This window comes from Schistocerca nitens, chromosome 4 (assembly GCF_023898315.1).
Source record: "Schistocerca nitens isolate TAMUIC-IGC-003100 chromosome 4, iqSchNite1.1, whole genome shotgun sequence".
Classification (NCBI taxonomy): Eukaryota; Metazoa; Arthropoda; class Insecta; order Orthoptera; family Acrididae; genus Schistocerca; species Schistocerca nitens.
In genome coordinates, this window is record NC_064617.1 from 229,747,125 (window position 1) to 229,753,124 (window position 6,000).

Genomic DNA, 6,000 nt, shown 5'->3' on the forward strand with positions numbered 1-6,000 from the left:
TGAAGCATCACAAGAAAGTGGTACATATTCATCAGTAACATTGTAGTAACTGTAATTGTATTTTTAGATAGTTAAGATGGGTGAAGTGGCTCCAGGTAGTGAAACGTCTTCAACAAGCAGTACTGGTAGACTTTTGGTTAAGGTATCTTTATGTATTATTTCTAGTGTATTTGATGGCAATAAGTGAGTTGTTGTTGTTGTGGTCTTCAGTCCTGAGACTGGTTTGATGCAGCTCTCCATGCTATTCTATCCTGTGCGAGCTTTTTCATCTCCCAGTACCTACTGCAACCTACATCCTTCTGAATCTGCTTAGTGTATCCATCTCTTGGTCTCCCTCTACGATTTTTACCTTCCACGCTGCCCTCCAATACTAAATTGGTGATCCCTTGATGCCTCAAAACATGTGCTACCAACCGATCCCTTCTTCTGGTCAAGTTATGCCACAAACTTCTCTTCTCCCCAATCCTATTCAATACTTCCTCATTAGTTATGTGATCTACCCATCTAATCTTCAGCATTCTTCTGTAGCACCACATTTCAAAAGCTTCTATTCTCTTCTTGTCCAAACTATTTATCGTCCACGTTTCACTTCCATACATGGCTACACTCCATACAAATACTTTCAGAAATGACTTCCTGACACTTAAATCTATACTCGATGTTAACAAGTTTCTCTTCTTCAGAAACGCTTTCCTTGCCATTGCCAGTCTACATTTTATATCCTCTCTACTTCGACCATCATCAGTTATTTTGCTCCCCAAATAGCAAAACTCCTTTACTACTTTAAGTGTCTCATTTCCTAATCTAATTCCCTCAGCATCACCCGACTTAATTCGACTACATTCCATTATCCTCATTTTGCTTTTGTTAATGTTTATCTTATATCCTCCTTTCAAGACACTGTCCATTCCGTTCAACTGCTCTTCCAAGTCCTTTGCTGTCTCTAACAGAATTACAATGTCATCGGCGAACCTCAAAGTTTTTATTTCTTCTCCATGAATTTTAATACCTACTCCGAATTTTTCTTTTGTTTCCTCTACTGCTTGCTCAATATACATATTGAACAACATCGGGGAGAGGCTACAACCCTGTCTTACTCCCTTCCCAACCACTGCTTCCCTTTCATGTCCCTCGACTCTTATAACTGCCATATGGTTTCTGTACAAATTGTAAATAGCCTTTCGCTCCCTGTATTTTACCCCTGCCACCTTTAGAATTTGAAAGAGAGTATTCCAGTCAACATTGTCAAAAGCTTTCTCTAAGTCTACAAATGCTAGGAACGTAGGTTTGCCTTTCCTTAATCTTTCTTCTAAGATAAGTCGTAAGGTCAGTATTGCCTCACGTGTTTCAGTGTTTCTACGGAATCCAAACTGATCTTCCCCGAGGTTGGCTTCTACTAGTTTTTCCATTCGTCTGTAAAGAATTCGTGTTAGTATTTTGCAGCTGTGACTTATTAAACTGATAGTTCGGTAATTTTCACATCTGTCAACACCTGCTTACTTTGGTATTGGAATTATTATATTCTTCTTGAAGTCTGAGGGTATTTCGCCTGTTTCATACATCTTGCTCACCAGATGGTAGAGTTTTGTCAGGACTGGCTCTCCCAAGGCCGTCAGTAGTTCCAATGGAATGTTGTCTACTCCGGGGGCCTCGTTTCGACTCAGGTCTTTCAGTGCTCTGTCAAACTCTTCACGCAGTATCATATCTCCCATTTCATCTTCATCTACATCCTCTTCCATTTCCATAATATTGTCCTCAAGTACATTGCCCTTGTATAGACCCTCTATATACTCCTTCCACCTTTCTGCTTTCCCTTCTTTGCTTAGAACTGGGTTTCCATCTGAGCTCTTGATATTCATACAAGTCGTTCTCTTTTCTCCAAAGGTCTCTTTAATTTTCCTGTAGGCAGTATCTATCTTACCCCTAGTGAGATAGGCCTCTACATCCTTACATTTGTCCTCTAGCCATCCCTGCTTAGCCATTTTGCACTTCCTGTCGATATCATTTTTGAGACGTTTGTATTCCTTTTTGCCTGCTTCATTTACTGCATTTTTATGTTTTCTTCTTTCATCAATTAAATTCAATATTTCTTCTGTTACCCAAGGATTTCTACTAGCCCTCGTCTTTTTACCTACTTGATCCTCTGCTGCCTTCGCTACTTCATCCCTCAAAGCTACCCATTCTTCTTCTACTGTAGTTCTTTCCCCCATTCCAGTCAAATTGTTCCTTTATGCTCTCCCTGAAACTCTGTACAACCTCTGGTTCTTTCAGTTTTTCCAGGTCCCATCTCCTTAAATTCCCACCTTTTTGCAGTTTCTTCAGTTTTAATCTACAGGTCATAACCAATAGATTGTGGTCAGAGTCCGCATCTGCCCCTGGAAATGTCCTACAGTTTAAAACCTGGTTCCTAAATCTCTGTCTTACCATTATATAATCTATCTGATACCTTTTAGTATCTCCAAGGTTCTTCCATGTATACAACCTTCTTTCATGATTCTTAAACCAAGTGTTAGCTATGATTATGTTGTGCTCTGTGCAAAATTCTACCAGGCGGCTTCCTCTTTCATTTCTTAGCCCCAATCCATATTCACCTACTATGTTTCCTTCTCTCCCTTTTCCTACACTCGAATTCCAGTCACCCATGACTATTAAATTTTCGTCTCCCTTCACAATCTGAATAATTTCTTTTATTTCATCATACATCTCTTCAATTTCTTCGTCATCTGCAGAGCTAGTTGGCATATAAATTTGTAATACTGTAGTAGGTGTGGGCTCCGTATCTATTATGGCCACAATAATGCGTTCACTATGCTGTTTGTAGTAGCTTACCCGCATTCCTATTTTCCTATTCATTATTAAACCTACTCCTGCATTACCCCTATTTGATTTTGTGTTTATAACCCTGTAGTCACCTTACCAGAAGTCTTGTTCCTCCTGCCACCGAACTTCACTAATTCCCACTATATCTAACTTCAACCTATCCATTTCCCTTTTTAAATTTTCTAACCTATCTGCCCGATTAAGGGATCTGACATTCCACGCCCCGATCCGTAGAACGCCAGTTTTCTTTCTCCTGATAACGACATCCTCTTGAGTAGTCCCTGCCCGGAGATCCGAATGGGGGACTATTTTACCTCCGGAATATTTTACCCAGGAGGACGCCATCATCATTTAATCATACAGTAAAGCTGCATGCCCTCGGGAAAAATTACGGCTGTAGTTTCCCCTTGCTTTCAGCCGTTCGCAGTACCAGCACAGCAAGGCCGTTTTGGTTATTGTTACAAGGCCACATCAGTCAATCATCCAGACTGTTGCCCTTGCAACTACTGAAATGGCTGCTGCCCCTCTTCAGGAGGAGAAGAAGGAAGTGAGACCTTAGAGAATTTATAGAGAATGTAGATGCCACATTGATTTAGTGAAGAAAGAGAAACACAAAAATTTACTCAACTTCGTTATAGCTAAAATAACTGGTGAACCAAGATATAGATTGTAAAGACACAAGAGAACGGGTACACAGGAAAAAGTTAAGAGAGTTCTGGAAGACAACTATGCGAGTAAAGGAACACTCAATTATTATGCTTGCAGAATATTTCAAGTGAGAGAAGGCCAAGGGGAACCAATTTCATTGTGCGCCAGTAAAATTGATGAACTGCAGAGAGATTCTAGGGAAACTGTAAACAGGGTTACAAGTAGTGAGAATCTAAAGGATGCTATAGAGCTGGTAAACTCTTTGGGAAGAACATATTTTATTCAAAGACGAAGCAATGACAGAATTCAAACGATAGTGAGAAGCCAAGAAGACAAAATTGTGTTAGCTGCAGCAGTTGAGTTAACATTACAGGAAGAAAGCATGTTATTATCAGTGAGACATTAAACCTTAATCGTGGATTGGATACTGTGAAAGGACCAAGGGAAAGTAAAGACTTAAAGTGTCCCACGTGTGGCTTGTGAGGACACCTAGGAAGTGACTAGAAGAAACAAAATGGAAGAAAGTGTTTGTGTTCTGATGGCAAAAGAATTTACAAATTTCTCTTATGAAGCGAGGTCTCACAGATGCAGAATGCAGCACAAGACTAAGAAAGTTATCTGCTATAGATCCCAGCGATTTTAAAGGGAACTGTAGGGAGACCAACAGCTTTCACTCATTACATGAGTGGACATGCCCTCATTGCAACCTGCCAGGTAACTGTGGTGTACTGTGTACAAGAGTAAACAACTTGACTTGTTTTAAATGCAAGCAAACTGGACACTACACCAAGACTTGCCATGAACTTGCACGGCACACACAGAGGATGCGCATAGGGGTAGTGCTAACTTAAACCAGTAAAGTTCATGGAAATTAAGGGGTTGCAAAACTGTTCAGTCAGGCATTGTCAAGATAAATAAGTTCACAGTTAGGGTAATAAATTGTGGAATAGAAAACAATGTTTTAGTGTTATACGACTCAGAATTAAGAAATAAATTGAGGTTATTAATAGATACAGAAGCATAGCTGTGCATTTTAAAGGAAAATTCTTGTCAGTTTTGCTGTTGCATAAATGAACAGAAAGGATTCAGCTGAAACACATCACCAGGGAAGTGGTAAGTAAAATAGGTGTAGTGGAAATATACCAAAGTGTGGAAGGTGCTAGAGAAGTCTGGCACAAGTGCCACATGTATAAGTGAAGGTTGAACATTCCATATGGTGGGTTGATCAGTGGTGATTTTCTGACACAGCATAAGCTTTAGTTAGATTTCAGGGGAAAAGTGTTAAGACTCCAAGAGTGAGACATACCCTTACCAGTAGAAGAGGAGCTGAAAGGTTGTAGTTTCGAGGGAGATCAGAAGTGCAACAGGGAAATAGGACCAAGAGAGGAAAAGATAATGTTGCTAAGAGTGAGTGGTAATGTACCGCAAGATATTGAAAGGAAGATGGTTCTCCCAGAGCAGAAGATTATACATGGGATGTTCATAGCAGAGTTGTTAGTGAGAGTCCAAAACATCAGGTGCATAGTTTAAGCGTAGTCACTGGTGCACTGATAAACAGAAATCATGCGAAATTAAAGCAGCTGTCAGAAGGACAATGAGAGATTCTTTTAACGAATTTGAAAGCAGTATTTTGTCTGCAGATTCTAAAAATAACCCCAAAAAATTTTGGTCGTGTTGCGAATCTAACTCAACAACAAGTATAAATTAACAGTAGTAAGAATAATTCAGCTCTTAAAGCAACAAAGCAGACCATTCCAGGACGGAAACGTTGCAACAGTATTTGTTGATCGCATTTACCCAGCACCGACACAGCGGCACCACTAGGCAAATAAGCTTAGGTGACAATAACAGGGAACCAAATAGCTTTCATGCATTTTGTAATGATGGAAATGTACCAGCAAGCATGGCCAGCCTCTGGGCCAGATATATAGAACCTTCTAGAATGTTCTAGAAGCTTTCAGTGATGCTCAAAGGTAGTATAAGGGGTCAGGAGGACCATTCAGGCAGTCGCTGTTAAGTCGAGACCCGCACAGCATACCGACACAGCCTCTGTGTCGTTCTACGGCAGACGTGGGGACTTAGATTCGCTAGCCTCGGCTCTTCTATAACCAGGGAGATAGATTCCATACTATGAGATTCAACTGATAGAAATTGGGGCAAGACAGTGCCAGTAGAGAATTCTCAGTTGTCAACCTATTGGGGATCTTATGAATTCTGCCCTGCAGCTGTAACCTCTCCTCACCGAGTTCTGTGTCCTGCACCTTAGCAAATAGCTTGCTCCTTCCAGCTGTTGGAGTTGAAGAAGCTGCGCGCACCTACTTCTACTCTTCGAGAAGATCGAATGAGGTAAGACCCCTGAATACAATTCATGTCAATTTCACTTCCTCTCGGGACATGACAGTACATAAAATCTATGAATGCTACAAATAATTCAATACCTTCTCTTGCTGACAATACGGGTAATGTTACTGATGATGATAAACAGAAGGCCGAAATTCTAAACCTAGCTTTCAAAAACTCGTTTACGGTACA